The sequence below is a fragment of the Coloeus monedula genome (assembly GCF_965178545.1).
Source record: "Coloeus monedula genome assembly, chromosome: 3".
NCBI classification, from domain to species: domain Eukaryota; kingdom Metazoa; phylum Chordata; class Aves; order Passeriformes; family Corvidae; genus Coloeus; species Coloeus monedula.
Genome location: NC_138783.1, coordinates 52,376,777 through 52,400,256, shown reverse-complemented (window position 1 = coordinate 52,400,256; position 23,480 = coordinate 52,376,777). Strand labels below are relative to the sequence as shown.

Genomic DNA, 23,480 nt, shown 5'->3' with positions numbered 1-23,480 from the left:
AATTGAAAATGGTCAGCACCTGGGCATGTGTCAGTAGGTGTTCTGAGGAGGAGGATGTAATATGGGAGGTAGAAATGGAGAAGGTCCTAAAGGGAACTTGTTTTGGTGGGACACTATGAGCAGATTAAAGAAAAGCCCAGTCATGCTATTCATCACCCCTAAAACCTCAACATGTGATAGAGGTTTCACAGAATGTTTAATTTTTCCCCTTTACTTCTCTCTCCTGGCCACAGTACTCACTGCTGAGAAACATTTGGCAGCTAGGTACACATTAGGAATAAAACATACTAGCATACACTCAAAATGTTGCGAGGATCCCGACCACACTGTCCTGAACCGGAGGTAAAATTCTGTTTCCTTAATTCTCATCTGAGTAACACCACTTAGATTTTATCTGAACATTAGTTTAATAAGGAATTATAAGCATTGGGAAGACCCACGGGAGACTGCTAATGGGTCATCATACATAAAATGCCAGAAAACGTAAAACACATTGATAGTGCCATGTTGCGCGCACCCCTGCAGAGTAGAAATGTCACAATATGCATAAAGAGACATAGGAAATACTGTTAATTATAGAGATATTTGCTTCTGCAAAATTAAATATTACACTCAAGCCAGAAGCTGGCTTCTCATGATCTAATAAGGAAATATATGGGAGGAAAAAAGCACTCGGCTCTGGGTAGTAATCTGTGGTTACACTTCCAATCTGTAGCAACACAGAGCAATACCAGTGCTGTTGGTAGCCTGTACAAGAGGTACAAATATGCTCCAATAATAGTTTGATGTGCTCACATTGCCAATTCAGATACAATCTGATGGAGCAGCCATAGCCTTCACTGCAGGCTCTCTGGCCCTCTAGTGTGCCTCTACTTACCCAACGCTCTCTCCTTGCCTTTGTGTGGATATGTATAGGTGGGTCTATGTGTTTATACACAAACATTTGCATACACATATGTGTGCTTATTAGAATGGCTGGCTCAGCTTTCCAGGCAGCTGCTTTTGGCATTTGATCTGTATTTGAACTGACATGAGTTGATCTCACGCGTTCAATTGTCATCTTTTAGGAAGAGACACACAGAGACCTGTTACAGACTGCCTGCACTGCATGCTGCTCTGTGGCGTGAGGCTGCTTTCTGAGTAGGTCCCCAAAGGCATGATGTTCCCACTGAAATCTCAGCAGTGCCTGATTTGGGGCACATCTTAAACACGTATGACAGTGGTTCACACAGCAGTCTGATGTAGAGACTTGATGCTGCAACCGTGGAAGTCTCAGAGCAGAATCCATCTGGCATTTTCACTGCACAGCTTAATGCAGATTAATTGCATCACCTCTGCTGCCCATGGAGGTCTGGTGGTCTGGTGCCTGTTCTCACAGTTGCCTTCGAGTGTGCTGTGGCTGCCGGTTTCTTCACATTTACTGTAGCGACATTTTCAGGCTCGCCTGCTTTGGCAAGCACTTTAGTCCTCGGTGATCCAGGGAGGCAGGTGAAACCCAACGCGAGGGACACGCCCGCGCCGGCGGTGCGGGAAGCAAAGGGGCTGTTAGCGGCTGGGCTGCCTGTGTGACACTGCACGCCCTGCTGAGACTCGGCCCTTCCCGGAGCTGCCCTGAGCTTATTTCACCCCTTTCTCTCCCGGAGCCCCCAGGTGGAAGCTATTCACCCAAAGAGACGAGCAAAGTGCGAAAGCGGTGGCATGCTGCCTGGCAGTGCCAGGCGGGGGCCATCCTCCCGGCGGGGAGGAGAAGCAGGAGTGGGCCGGAGTTGAGGAATGCTCGCCCGGGCACGGCAAGCTCTGCACACGGTGGCAGGTGGCCCCCTGCCCGCATCGTGTCCAGACCCCAACGCGGGGCTGACTCCAAACAGACCTCAAATTATTATTATTATTATTATTATTATTATTATCCCCCAACCAAGCAATCAAAACTCAGCAAAGACCTGGATGTTCTGTTATGCATCTCTGTCTCTGTACGTTGCATGTTTTTCCTACCATTTCTTAGCTCGTGTATTTAAGTTCTGTCATAATTTTTTTAGGGAAAAGAGAAGTAAAGTGAGTAATTGGGTGTCTAGCAGCCTCATTCCCTCTGCTCCTCTATTACTAATCTTGGCTGCCGCTTTATCCCGTTGACGTCCAGGCCGGGCTGACCCAGGGGCACCGGGCGAGGCTGGGGCGGCGCAGGGGGCAGGGACCACCCGGCTGGAGGCTGCGCCGAGTGGCGCACCCAGGGCAGAGCTTTTGCTGCGCCTCGGGAAGGAGCGTCGGGCGAGCTACCTGGAGCAAACCTCAGCTGCAGGCTCGAAGCGCGGCGGGCGAGGCCCCCGCGGAGGCGGACTCATAGAGCCCCACCGCGGCTGCATGGAGCGGGTCAGGGCTTTCCTAGATGCGGAGGGATGTAATAGCCAACTTTCTCCGGAGTCGAGACTGCTCCTTGGTGCGTGTGCCTCCGAGCGGTCCCGAGCGGTGCGCGTTCTCGGCTCGCCGACGAGCCCCGCTCCAGCGCTCGGCGGGCGCCTTCTCGCTCCTCCCCGTCCCCGGGGCGGCAGGCGGTGAGCCCCGCGGAGCGCCCTGGGGCGGCCTCTGCGCGGAGCCCCGCGCGGTGCGCGGCGCGGCCGCGGGGGGGCGCAGGCGGGCGGCGGCGGGCGCGGGGAGCGGCGCGGGGGCAGCGCGGCGGGGGCGGCGGCCGGGCGGGCGGGGGGCGGCGGGACAGCGCCCGCCGAGGCAGAGCCCGCGGCCGGCCCAGGAGAGAGCGCGGCGGCGAGGACGGAGCAGCTCGGCGTGTGCCCCTCCGCGCTCCTTCTGCCGCTATTGGGGTGCCTTTCCCCCCTCCCCGCGCCGCGCAGTCCGCGCTCCGGAGGGGACCGCCGTGTCGGGAGGAGCTGGTACTTTTTGCAGCCGGCATGAGGCTTCCCGAGGGAACAAGGAGACGCCGCGCTAAGCAACCGGGGAAGAACCTGCCTCTCATCTGTTGCAGCGGAGTCCGGCGACAGGCGCGGTCCCCCCGACCGGAGGTGATGGGCACCCGCTGACTCGTGGGCGTGCGTCCGAGAGTGCCTGCATGTGTAGCAAACATGGGGAAAATAAAGTAAAAAATGTGGATAGTGCCTGAGACGGACGGCAGCCAGTGAAATAAAGCAAACACCTTCTAAAAGGATTTAATTTACAAACAGGATTGAAAAGGGTACAACTTCCATGGAAAAATGTGACCTGTTAAAACAGCTGTCGGAAGATGCCGGCTGTCGTTGCAAGCACCTAAACCAAGTAAGTTTTCATCAACTTTGATCTATTACCTTTCTGAGCCTCTGATTACCTTTTTGACCCTCTGGGGGGAAAAAAAAAAAAAAAAAGGAAAAGAAGTCCCCGGGACTGTCTAAGGTAACTTTTTCCGCCGACGCAAGCTGCATAAAGCGACATCATGCACGCCCTTGGCCCTTGGTGATATAGTCCAGAGGAGTATTAGGATCTCTTCCTTCCTCTGGTATGTAATAAACGTATTTTTCCCTGGCAGCCGCTGCCGTGGGAAGCGGCATCCTTCGGTCGCTGGGTGACACCTGCAGCCCAGCGGAGCGCCCAGGGTGCCGGAGGGAGCGGGCCGGGGCCGCTGCGCGGGGCAGGAGGAGGCTCCGCACCTGCACCCGCGCAGGTGGGGGCCCCGCCGGGCCGCCCTCGCCCCCGCGGCTCCTGCGGGCGCTGAGCGCACCGCGGCCCCCGGCAGCGCCAGAGCGGGAGTTCGCCTGTCGCGCACACGGGTGGGTGCGGGAGCCGCGCCGCGGGCCGCCCCTGGTCCCCACGGTAGTGACGGCCGCAGCTGCGGTATCCCCGCAGGCGTCTCTCCCCGAGGGGACCTCGCTCCCCGCCGGCGCAGTCCGCAGGGACCCTCCAGGGAAGGCGGGCATCCTGTCAGGAAGCCCCCAGGAGGGACCTGGAGGACGGCGAGATGCAGATGGCAGGAGCAGAGCAGGGTGAAGTGGTTCCTGGAGAATAGGAAGGGGCTGGTGGGTTCATCCCTGCGTGGGGTTTACACGGGCAAGGCCCTGACTCCCGAGGTGGTGGGAGAGAGGCTATGGTCCTCTTGGGAAGAAGCAGCTGATGCTCTGGAGGTTTAAATGCCGACAGAAATTCAGCACTCTACCAAGGGACACAACTGTAGTTGTGGCTACAGTTGTCCAAACCTACGGATGTGTTAATCTATTATTTCCCTGTTTTTTATCAGAAATGTAATTTATGCACTTTTGTTTTACTGGACTTAGTTGAGTGACTTCCTGTTAGCATGGCAACCGAATTTTAAATTTCTCTACACATGACTTGTGAGATGGCTCTTCAAACATTACAACACCTTTCAGGTGGAAGTAAATAAAAACACCTTCTAATGTGTGTTTTTGTTACAGAGAATGGGTACTCCACAAACAAAAAATAAAAAAATAGGTACCAGAGATTGCATGTTGGTGTCATCTGAGAAATAAATATTTCTAAGAAACAGCACGCATAGAGGTTTTCTGTAGAATGCAGAATAGACAGAATGGGAAATAGTTTAAGTTCTACACCAACATTATAAATACTAACATTACAGCACCTTTAAGTCCAGTTTGATTGAATTTTCAAATTTAATTGTACTGCAATGATATGGAACATTTCAGTGTTTATGTTACTTGCTCCAAAGCCCACACCTGGATAACTTAGCAAGGTTTTCTGTACAAGCATACTGAATTTTCCGTAAATTAGCCTCATTCACTTAAGCAATAGTTTCGTGTACAGTTAGAGAGGCCAGGCACCAGTGAGAGTGCTTTAGACCTGCTTTAGAAAAGAAGAAATTCTGGAAGACCTGAATTTACGCCCATTTTTTAGGCAAGACTCAGAAATAAACTTTGTCCTTCAATATCAAAATAGCTAAAACCAAACACAGTTTGGTCTTCCTTTGGTGTTGCCTTCTACATTGAAAGGCCTTGGTTTTGTTTGCAGAAGGATGGCATTCTTTACTATGTTTTTCTCTTTTTTCTTCTGTTGTTCAGGCTTAGGAACAGATGAGACTCTATTTGGAAACAGGAAAACAAAAATATGTCTGTCCTTTAAATTTAACTTCAGCCACTTACTCTGACTCTATGTATAGTAGTCATTGCCCTTAAAATAGCTCCAGAAAAAAATTCCATTTCTTCTTATCTCATGCTATTTAGAGCCAAATACTGCTAGCTGAAATTTAAGTGAAATTGAGGTCACTACAGATCTGGTATGATTTTGATTATCTTTTTGAGATATCTTTGCTTATCTACTGAAAATGTTGGGTCCTGACCAATGTGGCTCTGCTCTTGGTGACAGTGGGCTTGCATTTCTTCAGTGTGGAGAGACCACCAAGTATATATTGAAGGACACACATAGAGAAAACTGTTAAGGGATTAGCTTTCACCTTTGTGTGTGTGTGTTTGTTTATTGCCTGACTTAAATGACAAGGAAATATGTGCATTACTGCTCTTCCCAGGACCTGAGACCTGTCTCCATACCAGCACACTGTTTAATCTGTCAGCTTTTTACGGGATTTGATTCCCTGGTGTGAGGTGGCAAAATCACCAGGGAAAATCCTATGTGGCGTCTCTGCTTGCCTCTGGTGGTGCTGCTAGTCAGTGTTAAAAGGGACTAAATTAATTCTGAAAATGATGACTAAGTCACCATAACTTATCTTACAGAAAGGCAGCATAGAAGCAGGAAGAAAAGACTCTGTTATAACCTGTTTAAAGAAATATCAGATAAAAATAGATGAAGAATTGTTCTATTCAGATACCTAATGACTTTATGAGTGTCAGAATTATCATTACTTTTTCTGTTCAGTTTTAAGCTGTGTTGGATTATATTCTTGTTACTTTCTCAAATACAATATTCTTCATTACTGAAAGAAGTTTGAAGGTAAAACTTTGTGTGTAAGTCAATCTTCCATCACCATGTTTTGTGTCAAAACAAAATTCCAGAAACCATCTGTTTTACAAGTCCTGAATCATGGAGAAAGACAAGCCAAACTTGCCCTTGCTTTATTACACTGACACTGCCTAAAGTAGTGTAGCATAGTGTTAGTGTAACACCAGCAGCAATGGTGCCAGGATCCTCATGTCCACTGCGATTTGTTGCTGAAAAAAGAAACTCTCCTGGCTGAATACATATTAATTAATATAGTCTTATGTAGTGAATACAGGGGAAGGCTGAGCAAATTGAATCTTTCTGTAACAGATACGCATGCAGAAGTCCTTCAAAGGGGCATTACCTTTCAGTCTAATAGAATCTGAGACTGTCAAAAGAGGAACAACTGAAAATAAGACAATTTTTTTGCACAGTGAAGTTTTCAAAGGAATTAAAAGGCTTTTAGTGTGCCACAAAGACTAAAAGTAACAAATAAATGACTTTGCTATTATATCATATTCTTCTTGGAGTTGTGGGCTGTTTTGGTTTCATTTGAGGTTTTTCTTCTCCCTTCAAACTTCTGTTTTGGTTTAAATTCTCAAAGTACTTCTTCCACTCTTTTACAACTATATTTCTGGTTTAGATATTGACTGATGTGAGACAAAAACTGAAAAGAACCTTGGATGAAAATTACTTTTTTTTTTTTTTACAACTAAGTTATTGTTCAGCAAATGTGGGCTGAAAGCTTCCTTAAATTTGAGTGAATTTTATGTTTGTCTAAGATTACGAACCAGTCAAACCTAATCTCTGAAGTCTGACAGTTTCTGCAATTTCTTGATCACTGAGTCTGTGTTCGCTACATTCATCTCAAAAGCTTCTGACATACTTGTGCATGTCAGATGAACCATTGGAATGCTATAATAATATTATCTGGTATATTATGCAGTGGGTAGAAAGGGGAACAGTAAATGGAGAAAGATTTTTCACTTGGCTTTTCGGAGAAGAAGATTCTCCTGGAGATGCTTTCTACATATCATTGAAAACTTCTGAGGAGCAAGCAACCTTTCCCCAGGAGGCAAAGGCCTCCATCCCACCACTGGTGCATGGACAGCCCTGTAGCAGCCAAGCCATGGGGTGGTGCCCTTAAGCTCTTCCAGTCCTAGCTCAGCACATGCTGGTTTTCCAGGATACACGAGGTCTTTTTGTTTGGTTTGGTTTTTGTTCTTCAGAGCGATTCTGATACCAGTGTTAAGGACCAGAAGTACATCCTTCCTTGGCTCAGACAATCAGAAAGCTTATGCTACCTGCATTCACACCTTAGACCCCACTGGCAAAAGAGGTCCTGGGCTCCTCATGTCCTTGTGCCAGCTAGTCAGGCAAAGCACGGATTGGTTGATTTAGAGCTGGCACCTAGGAGGACACCAGCCTCCTGTAGATCTTGTAGCATGCAGGCTAACTTTTTGTGGCTACTTTTGATAACCTTGAACTCACATGAAATACCTATTTGCCAGCTATCAAGGTGAACCCACAGTGTTTCTCTTCCTTTCCTGGAAAGAGAAGGGCTGAAGGAGAGAGTAAACCATCCTCTGTATTGTGTCATCTCCTTTATAACAGAACAAGCATCCTCCACAGGTGACTGTCTCTCTTTGTTAACCATGCAGCAAAAGCCAAGACAAGGAACCTTCCTTCTTAAGATAGATTTGCTGAGTCCCAGCTGTGCAGAGCAGGCTGTGATAGTACATCATAAAGGCTAAATAAGCACAGAGGTCAGTAGATACAGGATAAATGGCTGCTATTATCAGCCTCAAAGGTACATTTAGAAACCCCAAAACATGCATGCACATGCACATACTCCTAGCTGCTGGGCTAACATCTAAAAAATCTGTAAATAGCATGAACTCAGAACTGCCTGTTGGATGTACACTTCTGGGAGTTTGCCAGCTGCCACCTCTGCAATCCAGTTTCCTTTCACAGAATTCTTCAAAAAATACATTCTTATGCAAACTATCAATAACTACTTAAAAGTTCTGTCACTTTTCAGCTCAGGTGTCTGCTTCTCATGTCTGTCAGAGAGAGGCAGCTGCTGCCAAAGGACACAGCATTTTTCTCAGTGATGTCTGAGTAGTGGGGGTGATTATTAACCCAGGTCATAAAGCACGAGAGGGGCATTAATAAAGCTCTGTATCCAGCCCAAAATGTATGCTGAGAAGTTGGCCTGGCCTGAGAGCCTCACTAGTCCTTACATCTCATCTCCTAGAGAGATGTAGGCATTCTGCCAGTAAAGACCTTCTTGCAGTAGACTCTCTGTGGATTCACTGAGAATTCAAATTCACCCTCTAACCATCATTTAATTAAAGTACCCACTCACATCAGGGTACTAGGCTAGCAGTGCTAGTAGAATCAATGCTGTCCTGTGTTTTTTAAATTAATGGGTAAACTTTTAACTGTGTTCCTTCTAAATCAGGGGAAGAATATCAAAGATTTAAAGAAGAAATCTGTACTGCTCCCTAGCATACAGATGTTTTTAACAGATTAGCAGTTTGCTGTCAGGCTAGAAAGTACTGGACTAAGAAGACAGAGCACCAAATTTACATCCAATTAAAATGAGATTTTCTTCTATATGTTTTTCTTCTAAAAATTGATATACTTTAAATTTATTTTATCTTTGCCAAAAAAATACTGTATTCTGTGCATGGATTTGCTACCATCATTTCCATTATAAAAAGTAAACCAGAACCTTTACTTCATTTGAGTAAAGGAATGAAAATAGGATTATAGCAGGAAATGAAGGGTCATATTGTGTCTGATTTAAGATTACTCCTAGTTCATTCCTATATACTAATTTCAATTTTAAAAAAATCTAATGAAAAACTTTGAAAAGCTCTAAAAAGGGATTTTTGCAGGGAAGGCCTGTGGTTTTTTTCACCTAGGACACACAAATTTGATTGTAGTTGTAAACACCAACCACCTACGTTCCTTGTATAGTCACTGGAGAGAGACAGAAACCTCCAGTGAACCAACTAATCCATCCAACTTATACCTGACATAGAGTGGAAAGAATCAGATATTTATTGTTGCTGATTGTTGTTTGATTTCACACAGCTGAAGTAAGGAAAAATGAACCTTACCCTAGTGGTGTCAAAAAAACCCCCCAAATAACCAAAATAAACATTTTCAGAGGAGACAATAAATAGACATTGGTTTTCTTCTAAGCTGTCTTGAGGTCCTGTTGACTTTGCTGATACTGATCACAACGTCTGCAACGTAATTTAAATATCCTGTTGTCTGTTCTCAGAATTTTTAGGAGTTTGTGAATGGATTGGGTAGCTGAAATACAGCTTCTAGTTGTGCCAAGGGCAATGGGAGTGTCAGCTGGACTCTTGCAAAAGAAAAGCACACAGTTCTGGGTGCTCACATCCAAGGGCAAGGTGTCTCTTTTCCAGAGGGAACACATTGTATCTGTGGAGCAAGGAAAGCAGGAACGGATTCTTTCTTCAAATGTTCTCAGCATTGCCAGTGCTACAGTGTACCTTAGTCCACTAAATGCAGAAATTATCTCTCAGTGATGAAATAGTTTTAACTGATGTTCATGTGGAAATGCTCATTGTTATTAAACACTTCAAAAGGAATCCTTCTGCTGCACTTCAGCACTGACTGCTGAATGGATCCTGCCTATCTTCCACTGAAAAATAGCTAAAATATCCCATTTGTGTTTTGGTTATACAGACAACATTTTTATTCTTTTAGACTGGGAGAGGTACTGGCCATTAATTTCTGATGGTAATGATCTGAAGTTATGAGAGCTGCAGTCAATCCCTTTCACTTGTTTATGCTGGCATAGTGAGTTTGTTTTTCAAATTTGGTGTGTTCCATAGTACATTTATACCTACAACACCACATGTACTTTCCCTATAGTGGCTTTTCCCTAGCTAACTGATACCCTACAGCAGGAATTTTGACCATTAATAAAACCAAATACAAGTTGCCTAGAGAACAGTTGTCTAATTTGCCTTAAGCCTCTTAGCTACAAAACTGTCATTCCAAAGGCAGTAGCTAACTGTTTGTCTTTGAATTCATCTAGACACCATAACATCAGACCTCTGAGTCTATATAGCCTTTAGAAAGAACTTGGTAACTTCATAGGGTGATTCATATGACATATCTTGAAGGAAATTAATTTCCCTCTGCAGGGTGTGCATTTCTTCCCGTTTGTAATGAAGGAAAATTGGGATGACAAACCAGCCTTGGATGTCAGTGTTTTGGATTCCTGGCTTAGTGAATATGTGTCTCGCCTTTATTTTTCACATATTTTAAATTGAAGTACTTTATTGTGTCACATCATGATTAATAAGGTTTCCTAAGTCTAATATGAAGAATGTGCTGTATTAATTTTTTTAAACTGTTAAGGAACCTAGTACCTACAGCACAGAGATCACGTATTTCAAGTTGATGACATAGGCAGGTGTTTATACTAACTACTAGTCTTTAACTACTCTTGTATTTTCTCATAAAAGGCATCATGCTTCATAGAGAGCAATTGCAAAATAATATTTTGGTTTGAGCACTTATATAAAAATATTTTATTCATGATTGTTTAACTTAGTGATATTAACTTTGAGCATAATTTATACATTGAGGCCAGTTGTACCACATACTGATGTGATTTGAGATGATAACATTTATTTTGTTTGTGTCTTTATGTAGAACTAAACTTCCACATAACTCTTTTTGTTCTTCTCTTTTTTTTAATTTAAAATTTGCTTTCTTTTCACAATACTTAAACCAGGCAGACTGAGCAGGGGTTTGAAAGTCCGTACTTTTCAGTGTGACTTGCCCACAGACGAGAGAAGCAGGGGATGCTCAGTGAGCTGGGTTTCATTTCAGTTCTTGGGCACTAGTCCATCTCAGAGCTGCACTGATTGACTGAACTATCTTAGCTGCACAAGCTGGATTTTATAAGGATGGGTTAGGATCAAAGAAGGATTTCTCATTCATCCCCACCATGCTTCCTGTGCACTCATTTCCTAGACACCAGCCTCCTTTTGCTACTGCTTCTGCTGGCTTTAAGCCAGGTTGGAACTTTTTCTATATGAAGAACTCCTTTGGGTTAACTGCAGACAGGATCTAGCTTTATAGGTTTTTATAATTAAAAAGATTCTCCAGTGCATAGGATCTGGATGTGTGTCTTCAATCTGTTCTGACGTTTTATTTTGTTAAAGAAACGTTACTCTTGTAGCAGGATATTTCCTTCTTAGCACCCTTAGCGAAGGGTTTTACCAATGTCCCCTTAACTGATGAGCTCCTGTGCATTCACCCTTGTCCCTTATTAACTTCGGATTTCCTATTCACTTGTTCAGTACATGAAGTCCAGAAGTTGTAGGTGAGCTCTTATGGAGACTGAAGAAGATTTCATTTGGCTTCAGTGGCACCAAGTTCTGTGGGAAAGAAACAATCAGCTGTCCCTGAGGAGAGGTTTGGGCCAGCAGTACCTGTGTCTGGGTCTGTAGGTCTGTGTGATAAGATGTTCAAGGAATTCATCATCTGGTTAATCCTCAAAGCCTTTGAAATTCTTCAGGGCATTGCTAACAACAAATTCTTCAGGGCATTGCTAACACCCAAGAAACATGTTATTTAGGACACTGTATCTTGCAATACCCAAACCCCACATGTCAGGGTCCTTATTTTCAGAAAGAATCGCTGCTGATTAGTGATTCTTCTCAGTGATAATCTACAATCAGCCTTCTCTTAAAACCAAGAATTGCTGAATTTGGGCAAGATAGCAAGGGCATAAGTAGGACTTTGAGGAGGATAGAAATAAGTTGACATTTCAAAACAAAAGTGGACAAAACAGTAAGTGTTATCATTTCAGAGCAATCAAGGAAATAAAGGACAATGAAGACCATGACTCTTGAGAGACATTAGCACACTCAAGTAAGTCAGCTCATGCTCATCTTTCCCGTGATACTCCCAGTGACAGTTAGATAATAGACATCTTTAAGGGCTTGATTTCCTTCTGGAAACGTAATGGGTTGGCTGACATGTACTGAGGCAATATACTTTAATCATCTTACTCCATTAGTGTTTTGCTGCCAAATTGCCTACTTACTGTTACTTTAACTCTCTTTACTTAAACTCATTGCTGAAAAACAAAGCGTACAATAAAATTTACCTAAACAAATCCACCACTCATGATAGCAAAGCTTTATGGTCAGCACATGATGGAATTCATTTTAAGAAATAAGATGATTCCTTCTAATTTAACCTTAATTCAAGAAAGTATTCAAGCATAAAGAAGTTCGGTGTTCTACTGAAAGTAGCTTCAGAAGGTGCTTCCTGTTAAGCATTGGCTTCATTCGTCTACTCTGTATGAGACATTTTCACATTTTCCTTAATCCAGGTTTAAGGAGTATAATTTGAAAGTTTGGGTGAACATTTTATATATGACAACAAAGAAAAATATCAATAATGCATAATCTAACATCTCTTTAACAATTTCCCAGGTGTTAGAAACATATTTAAGATGTTTATGCTATGCATGTTTGCATTCTCCCTTGGAAGTATGACTTTGATTCAGATATTCAACTCATCGTTCAAAATTTCTCCCATTCCTTTACCATAATTGCCTGAGAAAAACTCATTTTATTATGTGCTTTTGTTATATAAGCAGCTGTCATTTAAGAAGGCCATTTTGTAGCCAAAGATGCCGTGTTCAAGAACTCTTTCAGCTGCTTTTGCGTATCATAAAGGTTCCTAAAATCGCAAAAGCTTTCTGCTTTCTCATATTTTTGTGTATTTACTAGTCATACATTGCAACTATGTGTGCTCTTTGGTATTAGGGAAATATTAAAATCACAAGTGAATTTAAAATTATGATAATGGTCAAAGTAATTTGAAATTACACCCGCCTTATGTGAAATTTTACAAAATACAAAATAAAACAATTGAGCCTTCTCATTAATCATACATGCGTATAGATGATGTAACTTCAGAAAATTTGTCCCCTTAGTTTCAAGAGAATTGTAGGACTCTGGCAGCTTCTTGTTTCTTCTCAATAATTTAGCAGTTTATGAAAAATATATTTTGTTTACTTTTCCACTCTGATGCAGTTAATGGAATTACAAGTTGTGGAGAATCTAATCCAAAATCTCTTATCTGTTGAGTATTTTAGAAAAATATGTAGTCCTGAAACATTCATCTGTTTGCAGTTATTGCCATGATTGCAGCCACATCTGTCCTGTGTAATATAAAGTTTTCTTCGTTCTCTTTCTAAAGACCTTTTTCTTGCAGTTTACAGACTCATATATATTGAATCTTCATGGAGGGAAGCAGTGTACCTTACTTTTAAATATACTGCTATAGTTGACAAGGTCTAAAATCTCACTGTGTCTCATTATAAGAATTCCTGCTTCTTTCCATTGCTGGGAAGTTGACTTTAAGAATGAAAATCAAGTAGGGAATGACATGTACAGTTTTTAAACCAAACCTCTTTTTTAATAGTTTGTAAAACACACAGGGACCGTTCCAAACAGGATTTTATAGTATTGCCAAAAAACTGATTTCCTTTTCAAGGTTATAGCACATCAAATGAAAAAAAAAATCAGTCTTGGGAGTCTACTATAAGGAGAACTCTAGTGTACTATTACGAATTGAATATGTGCAAGCTGTTATTAATACTTCCAGTAAATCCCATAAACTTCACTGAACATAAGGTAACATGGGTTTAACATTTTATCTACCTAAGTTAACTGTGAAACCAGGTGTTGTATTGTGATGGAATGATTTCCCGGTTTATGGATGCCCCAGTTGTATTCTGTGCCAAAATATTAGTATTTATAGATCCTTACAGTTTTGTGTGTATATACACACAAATAAGAGAAGAGCACGTGTATCTTTACGTGTGGAGAGAAATATTTATGTGCACTCTGTAACTGGCACATGTGAAAGGTTCATATTTGCTCTGGTGAGTGAAAGAGAAGAGCTAACCAAAGTTCAGGAATACAGCCTATTAAAGTGTCTATCTTGTCTGAACACACACAGAGTTATATCAGTATCCCGTTGGCTGGGAATATTTATCTGCACTTGTTTATAAGATGTAAAAACTAAGTGACTGAGCCCAGTTCTTGGCCAAGTACGGCTTCTTTGCCACCCCAAACAGAGCAGAGCTGTGAACTTAATGGCAACCTACCAGGGCATGGAAAGTTAAGAAAGAGGCAGTTACTTTTCTTGTGAATTTAGAGATTCACAGGAGGTGGAGGCTTCTTAAAAGCTAGCAACTTCTGTCCATGGAGCCGACATCCCTGACACTGTGGAAACTTAGACACAGCTCCTACAAAGGTATTTTTTTCCTCAAGTCTGGTAGCTAATACATGTTGACTAGGACTAATCTATTATCTTTCACTTTGTTTATTATCCAAAAGGAATTTTTTTTTTGTAGACTTTAATGTGGAGGTTATAACTCATGCAATTAAAAGCACAGCAGTGTATTATATTCATGTAAGTCTAAAAATAACATTTTTAACTGTTTGATCCTCAGGTGAACTGCACATGGCAGCTGTCAGGGAAAGCATCTGAAAGGAGGCAGGATACTCTTGTGCTACACGATTTCAAAACCTCCTTAGAAACCTGCTTTTGAGTGCAAAGACTAAGGGGTACATAATATTAAATGAAAATGTAGTCCAGAGAAGCTGTGCATGCCCCATCCGTGGAAGTGTTTGGGTTGGATGGGGCTTTGAGCAACCTGATCTAGTGGGTGTCATCCTCTCTCCATAACGGAGGGGGTGGAACTAGATAATCTTTGATGTTCCTTCCAACCCAAACCTTTCTAGGATTCTGTGATATGATCCTTCAGGATCCTGCTGGATGTTTCACAAGGCATCATTGCAGCAGCAGAAGCCTGGGAGCTGATTTATCCAGTTCCTTTCAGTGCTGGCTGGTAACTTACGCAGTGGAACTGGTAAATTCCTTGATCAAACAAGGATAAGTGCTAAGTGCTACCAAGACAAAATTAAGGAAATGCAAGGATTTGACTTGGGTTGCCAGGTCAGAAATGAAGATGGCCAAAAGCTGCTCACAAAAGAGATTTGCCAGCTTAAGTGAAGCCAGTAGCAGCTGTTCTGGAGAAAAGATAGAGTCCTGACTCATGTTTGCTGAGGTCCATAAAGCGGGCTCTTTTCTTCATTCATTGCATGATCAATTTTCACAGATGTGTTCACGGTTCTTTCCTTTAATAGCCTAGTGCTTATCTCCTTGTTGTTTTGCAATCATATATTCCATTTTTAATTATCATAATTATTTTACTCTCATGCAAAATCCCCCAAACTATACAAGGTCTGTCCTAGTGCTGGATGATAGACAAACCTGAGGGTATTGGGGTTCCTTCTCCAAATGTCTAAGCCTTGAATGCCAATACAAAGAAGCTGAATAGTCCTCTTCAGGTAGATAACTTTATTCAAGTATACAAGAAGCGGTAACAACCTCTGAGAGTCCGTTATTAAGTGAAAGGTCCTAAGTCATCATACCTTGTTATCTCTGGACTGCTGAATCTGTTCCTAATCAGAGGGCTGGAGTTTCCAGAAGTGTAGTAACAAACACTTACCTCTCCCATTTTCTTCTGTTGCCTTAGGAGGTTTCAGTAGTGGTCAGAAACATGACTGCAAATTTCCTATAATGCTAAAACCAAGGAGAGGACGTATCCAAAATGTCTATTTCGAGTTTAACTAAAAAAAAAAAAAAAAAAAAAATAAAGAAGGAAAGAAGTTGCTACAGGATTAAAGCTATAAATTGGAGAGATGAGATCAGAAAGCAATAGTAATTAACATCTGTTTGAAAGAAGTTTTAACAGCTGTTTAATTCCAAAACATTAAGAAACTGTTCAAGTAAAACACCCAGACTAGGAGGAAGTACACTGAGGGATAGACAAATACTGAACAGATTTCTAACAGATTTTAGGAGTAGATAAAACCATGGTTTGCTGAAGGGGAAAGGGATCACTCCAAGTAGAAGATTTAAGATCGAATGGTATAGTAAAGCTATATCACCGTGAGTCAGAAAAGTACAAAAATCACTTTCTCTGTCATTTCCTAGTGCCAGTGAGTGAAAGAGGTACTAGTAATTTGAGAAATAGTATTTTTTAGGCTATAAAATAAGTAGAGCTTTGAGCTGCACTGGTAGTGTAGCAGTACTGTTGTACTTATACACGTTAGCTCTTTATTGCTTTCTGACCTATGGTATCTGGCAGATTTAGACAGAAATCCTATAGTAATTAATTTATTTATCATTTCCTTAACCCCAGCCTACCTGGCCAAGTCAAAGTTTGCTTTACCACTGACTCCAGCTGTGATATTACTTAGACTACTGAGTAGCTGTCATGCCTTTGATATTTTAGCAGCAGTCAAGATTGAGAGACAGTGTGAGTGGTGGGACAAACTGGCTTTCTAGAGTGTTGGCAGTAGAGGATGGAACATTTTACCATATACCATTTTGGAGACTTCACATGAGAAAAATCAAAAGGGACATGAGAATGTCTTAAAATTTCCTGGGAAAGCACTGAGAAAACAAGATATGATAATACCACTGGAGCCTTAAATAACACTATCTGAGTGACACCAAAAGTCAGCTATGTAGTATTGTGGATGTAATTGCTGAACTGTAGCAGTCCTGGCAGCTTTTGAGAATCAAATGAATCATGTATTTGGGTGGTGTAAGATTCTTAAGAGTATTTAATTTTCTCTAGCTGTTGAATAAGAAGCAACACAGAGCAAGAGCTACATGGTGTCTTGGCAGTCAAGTAGGAAAGACTCCAAACAAAGAAAGAGTTGGAACAGATCCCTGAAAATGAATATACTGTACTGGATCAGATAGATGAAGCTAGGTAATGAAAACAATCCTTTTTATTTTCCCAAATAAAATCAATTGAAAGTGAAAGACTACCATATGAAGTGTCAAGTGATCTTGATAATTTGTGTCTTTTTCTGAAAAAATTGTGTTGGTACTTTCTCTAGAAAAAAGTGTTGATTTCCTGAGTATCAGATATGTAAATCTCATTACTTGTGCGAAATAACACAATGAATTTGCAAACTGTAGTGGATTATGATCTGGAGGATAGTAACTTAAATGAAGAAAATAAACTGTGTTATTGGAAATTTTTCAACTGATTTGAATACAGTCACAGTCTCACTGCTGCATCTAGATTTTTTTTAAGCCTAGTAACATGTGTTTAACAGTGGCAGAAAAAGTGTTTCTATAGACAGGAGTATAGTAACAGAGTACCTTTACTTGCTGTAGTACTCAGCAGGGTCTTTCTTTGCCAGATACAGTTTCTCTGTGGGTTTCTGTTTCATAAAGTCATCCAATCTTCTATGAAGCCCACAGAAATTTTTAGCATCTTCACAATCCTTCAGCAATGAATTCCTCAAGTAATTGCTTGAAGTCTCATCAGCTCTTTCTTTTTCTTGAACCTGACTCTTACTGCCTGTTTGATTGCCTCTGGATCTCACACCTGAAATGCCAATGAACAATTAATCCATGTCTGTCCTTTTCTTGACACCCATAATTACACAGACCTGCATTACATCTGCCATCTATCCTTCTTTCACAGAGTGAAGATTTGTACCTTATTTAGTCCTTCTGCTTCTGGAAGGTCTTCTGGACATTTAATCCTACTCCTACCCTTGCCTGGAGGTTTTCTGGTGCAACTGGCTCAATTTTTTTAGATAAGGAGCCTAGAAATGCATGTTCAATCCTGCACGCCACTCTGAAACTACAGACATATACACGTTTGCATTAGTGTGAGTGAAAATTCTGTTTTACAGGAAATGGGCATAATAATTAGAGAAAATTCATCTCAGCTTTTGGGAACCATGACTCCAAATTGCTTGCCTTGTCCCTTTTTATAAAAGAAAAGTTACAGAGTACTTCTTTTCCTGAAGCCAACTTGGCAGAGGTAGCTGAGGCATGTAACTGGTCATAACTCATTTATGCATAGACGAGAAAGGAAGATCTATAAAATATCTTGTGCTCTGTTTATGTCAATCTATTTCAGTGCTGGGAGCTTAACTTTTATTCTACTAACTGAAATAAAGATCTAACAGTGCTGCAGAACCTGAATCATTATCTTGTAGAAATGCTTGCTAATGCTAGTGATCAGTCCTTTTAGTTCCTGTACATGTGTTAAAATTCTGGTTGTTGCTCACTGTAGCATATGGATCTAATGGAAATTGTAGAAGAAGTTTTGTTATTCACTTGAATTTTCCGTCTCTGCCCAGCTGAACTTGTCATTCTGAGTTGGTTAAAAATGTATCTCAGTCAGGCTGTGGAACTGTAGAATATGAGAATAGGAATTTACTGAGTCATATAATACTGAAAATAAGAGTTGGGAGACTACTCACTTAGCCATGCAGAATCCACTGTTCTTTTCTGTCTTTCACACTCTAAATACACATATCACAAAGTTAAAATCCCTCTTTTTCTTCAGACTTGAAGTTTATCATTTAAATGTATGTATTTCTCTTTAAGACATCCAAAGAAAATAAATCAGAGATCCTTTAACAAAAGGTTAACAGTTCAGTTGTTTTACCAGTTTGTCTGTTGGGAAGAGGAGTCATCATTCAACCTCATTTCTTTCACATCTACCTGAAAAATTTACAGTTTATATTATAGGCCTGTTGAGATGCATTTATAATCAAGTTCCCCTCAGTTGGCAGTGACAGAAACATAACCCAGCCATGGACTAGAGCAATTCTGATTTTCACCAGAGTAATGTTTGAAAGCTCTGCACATGCCAAAGAATGATGTCAGTTCCTTAGAACTGCAAGGTGTTGTCTTTGTTGCTGTATATGATCAGCCACAGTAGAGGGAAGCCTGAGTAGGCAGAAAGCCCATGGTTGATACATTTCCAACCTTTGAGGAACTATTAAACTTGAATGTTTTTCACTGTATTATAATGGATTTTTAATTACAAGCAATACTAAAATAATTTGATTTTGTCATGCTTCTATGTGACAGAGTATTAGAGATGATGATCTGGTAGTTCAGACGTGCCGCAAAGTCTGTAACTCATGTCACTATTTAATCTGAATACAACACTTCTTTGTGTTTTTCATTTTGTGGTGTTGCTGAATTCTTTGCTCAGCAACTGCACTGTAAGGCTTATTCTGCTCTTGATATGTTTTGATATGGGATTGAAATACTTGATTCCAGCAGTGCTCAGCATCTTGATCTTACTGACATAGATCACACCCTTTGACAGCTATGCAAACCCTTGGGATGTCACACATTTGCATTACTCTTTCAGAAAGAAAAAGACTCAGGCTGCATTGGTTCATTTGGGTCCTTACCACAGGCTACAGTCCTTCATGTACTACTCCAGCATGGGTCCCTTCCATGGGGTGCAGTCCTACAGGAAAAGGCAGTTCCAGTGTGGGTCCCTCATGGGGTCACAAGTCCTGCCAGCAAATGTGCTTCAGTGTGGTCTCCTCTCTTCATGGCGCTGCAGGTCCTTCCAGGAGCCTGGTCCAGTCCAGGCTTCCCCCAGGGTCATAGCCTCCTTTGGGCACATCCACCTGCCCCAGCGTGAGTCTCCTCCACGGACTGTGGGTGGGTCTCTTCTACACTCATGGACCTCCCAGGGCTGTGGAGCACAGCTGCTTCACTATGGTCTGCACCACGGGCTGCAGGGGAATCTCTGATCCAGCACCTGGAGCACCTCCTCCCTCTCCTCTCCACTGACCTTGGTGTCTGCAGGGCTGTGCCTCTCATTCTTCTCTCCAACTGCTGTGGTGCAGCAATTCTTCTCCTTCCTAAATATGTTCTCACAGAGATGTTACCGCTGTCACTGATGGGCTGGGCCTTGGCCAGCAGTGGGTCCATCTTGGGACTGGCTGGCACTGGCTCTGTTGGGCATGACGGAAGCTTCTGGCAGCTTCTCACAGAAGCCACCCCTGCAGTTTCCCCCACCCCCATGAAAATCTTGTCATGCAAACCCACTACAGCCCAAGCTTAACTCCCCTAAACTCATTATACTGGTTCAAAACCAGCACTTCTTACATTGCATCTTAATGTCTCTCCAATTAAAAGGTCTCACTTCTGATTCACCAGTTTCTTCCTTTTCTTCTTGATGCCATTGTACTTACCTGCAGTGGTCCAAAGCAGATGTTGTTTACCCTGAAGAATCACATTTTCTAATGGCATAGTTATTATTAATAAAAGCACATTATAACAGAGGGATCAGTCTGTGATTAGTTACATCTTACCTAGTTTTATGAACATTAATAAATAAATAGACATCCAAAATTTTAGTTATTCATTGGTGCAAAATTAAAAATAAGCATTTTTTTTCATTTTAAGGCTGCTTGGGATGAAAAAGCATTTACACATTGTCCTGGGTTGCAGTGTATTCTATTACCATCCTCATGAGCTGTTGAAATCAGGTGGGGCAGTGTTTCCTTGCCTCCTCCCCCCAGACTATCTCTCTGTTAATGGCCCATCATTGTCCTGCCACATGACTCAGAGATAACTCCCTCCGGACCATCTTCTGTTAATGAGCCGAATCAACACTTGGCCTCATGACTCATTACCCCACTGTGAGATGCTCCACCCAGAGGGAGGAACCAAGCATCCCATCCCGGATATAATCTGAGGTTCCAAACGCCACAGACACCCTTCCCACTGGATTTCCAGAGGACAGGAGCTACACAGCCACCACTGAACCTTCTGAGGAAGAGCAGACCCCTTTCTACAGCACCACTGCTTCAACAGAACCACATCCACCACTTCAGGAGGACTGCAGCCACCACTGTATCAGACTGCCACCACCACCCTGACTAACAGGGTGTCAGGTGGTATCCTGACTCTGTCAGTTTGAACCAGTGTTTTCTGCTTTTTTTTTTTTTTAATTTCCCTATTAAATTTTTATTCTGACTTGGTGCCTCCCACTGGTTTGTTTTTCAAACTAGTACACACATATATTTTGGATTACCAATAGAAATTATTATCTTGTGCATGAGAATCAAGAGTGAGTCAGGAAGAAACAGGGGAAGAGAGAATTCCTATCAGCCAGACAAGATAGACCTCTCGGCTCCACGAGCACCGCTAGAAGCATATCTAATGAAGGAACAAACCACAAAGGCAGACATTGGAAATACATTCCCAAGCAAGGCATCTAGATCTTGCAATTGCCAAGTATGGTCTGTTTATGCTCATCATAAATGTTAATGCTATGACTAGAAGAGAAAAAGGAAGAAGAGGGCAGGAAAGCCAGCAGGAGTCATAACAATGGCAGAACTTGGAGTAAATCATTCTTCCCGAAATGAACTGCTTATTTTACTGGAGATGGGCCTGTATCTCATTCTCATCATTAGACTATGCATTTGAAAGGTGTAAATAATAACTACAGTCTTGGAAGAAGTTATCATACTTTATGAAGGGACATAAAAACTGCAGATTGGCATGGCTGGGCTGCACATTTCATGTAGCTAGCTGTAACAAGAAAAAATACCAAAAGGAAGAGTCATAACCCATGCTGAGCTAATGGTGGGACTCAGTGATCTCATCTTCCATGAGTCTATAATTTGGATTTTTTTTTTTTTTTAGTACTTTTGGTATGTGGTCAGAAAAATTAAGAACTGAAAGACAATATATATAAAAGGTACTGCCAGGAGTTACTTCCAAAACAGAGGCTGTAGCAGACTTACATCAGTGAACTGTTTAAGACAGCACTGTAGTATGTGGGTGGTGCTACTTTTGCCATTTATAGGCAATAAATACTACTCACTTTTGCTTAAGAAAGAATACTTAAAATTGCAAAATAGTTGTCGTAATGTAACCAAGAAGCCAACTTTTAGAAATGGTACTACATTGCTTGTTGTTTATAGCTAAAGAATCTAACATTAAACTGCTACTTTTTATGGACAAAATTTCTAGATCTTTTAGCCCAAGGCATATTTAAATATGCAGAAAAAAGATTCCTTGCAATGAGAAAAAGTTTAAAAATTCATAAACTTTTATTTGAAAATAATCACATCTGTGCTGTTCACACAGGTGATAGTAAGTACCAGAACACACCTAATTTTTCCTAAAAAAAAAAAAGAATTTTTTTTAAATTGGAATTTCTTTCTTAAGGGAAGTGCTGGCTTATGAAATTGATACCATCCAAATAGTCTGGGAGAAGAGATTAATTTTGTGTAGAGCTTCCTTTCATTAACAATTGTTACAGAAGGCCGGCATTTTTCTTGCATAGAGTTACCTCTCAATAACTCTGTTTATCTCTGAATGTTTTAGCTTAATATTCAAAATTGTTTCAAATATTTCATAAGTGCATCTGTTCTGCAATCCTGAAAATCTCTATGTGTTTTTTGTTTAATTCATAAAAATGATAGAATCATAGAATGGTTTGGGCTGGAAGGGACCTTAAAATCACCCAGTTCCAGCCCCCCTGCCATAGGCAGAAAACCTTCCACTAGACCAGGTTGCTCGAAGCCTGGCCTTGAAAATGTCCAGGGGTGTGGCACCCCCAGCTTCTCTGAGCAACCTGTTCCAGTGCCTCACAACCTCATAGTGAAGAATTTCTTCCTAATATCTAATCTAAACCTACCCTGCTGCAGTTTAAAGCCATTAATTATTGTCCTGTGGCTATCTGCCCATGTAACAAAATCACTCTCCAGCTTTTTTATAAGCTCCCTTTAGGTACTGAAAGGCTGCAAAGAGGTCTGTCCTAAGCCTCCTCTTCTCCAGGCTGAACAACCCCAACTCTCTCAGCCTGTCTTCATAGAAAAGAGCTCCACCCCTCTGATCATGTTAATAGCCCACCTCTGGACCTGCACTAGCAGATCCATGTTTTCCCTGTGCGGGGGACCCCAGAGTTAGATGCAGCACTCAAGGTGGGGTTTCAGGAGAGGGGAATAAAGGGGCAGAAGCACCCCCCTCATCGTGCTGGTCATGCCTCTTTTGATAAAGTCCAGGATTACCCCAAAATAATGAGGCATATGTAAGTACTACACAATGTATGTCGTGTTTCAAAGGAAAACACTGCCTTATAAAGTGGTCACAGTGGGTGGTCTCATATGAGCACAAACATTCATAGTTGAACAGAAGCTTCAAACTTCAATAACTAACAGTAGCTATGATTTATACAGCTCTTACCTTTTTTTTTTTAATAGGTAACACAAGTATTTTTGATCCAGACCAATATGTCTGTGTGCATTTTGGATGTATGTATGAATAGGTCCAATGGCTTTATCCTAAAAGGTTTCTAAGTAAATGTGACTTCCATTTGAGTTTTGAGTCAGGTCAGTCTGCAGCTTCTTCATAAAGTTCAGCAAGGGCAGTATTGGCCTTTTTTTCCCCCCAGCTGGAATGAGAGTAACATCTCTTCTGTATGCAGCTCTTGTCCCAGGTGAAATCAGTTTTACAGTCCTAATTCTGTGAGTCACTGGGCAACGTGACTCACCCAATATCACCCAGTGGTATCTTGATTTCCAGCCCTATGCTTGGCTCACCAGGTAACTGAACAGAAGTACAGCTATTCTGAAATCTTTTGTTCCCCTTCCTAAGAGTCTCTCCTAAGCGTTATATAAGCATGTTCTCACCAGCACAAGAACAAC

At 41.8% G+C, this 23,480-nt stretch overlaps 1 protein-coding gene across 1 annotated transcript in view; it reads left to right on the top strand.

The window, feature by feature from the left end:
• Positions 1-3,176: 3,176 nt before the first annotated feature.
• Positions 3,177-23,480, top strand: part of TRPC4 (transient receptor potential cation channel subfamily C member 4) — a gene marked incomplete at its 3' end in the record, with an annotated part of 131,090 nt that continues 110,786 nt past the window's right edge. Inside the window, exon 1 of the mRNA XM_082279309.1 lies at positions 3,177-3,261. The remainder of the gene's footprint in view (positions 3,262-23,480) is intronic.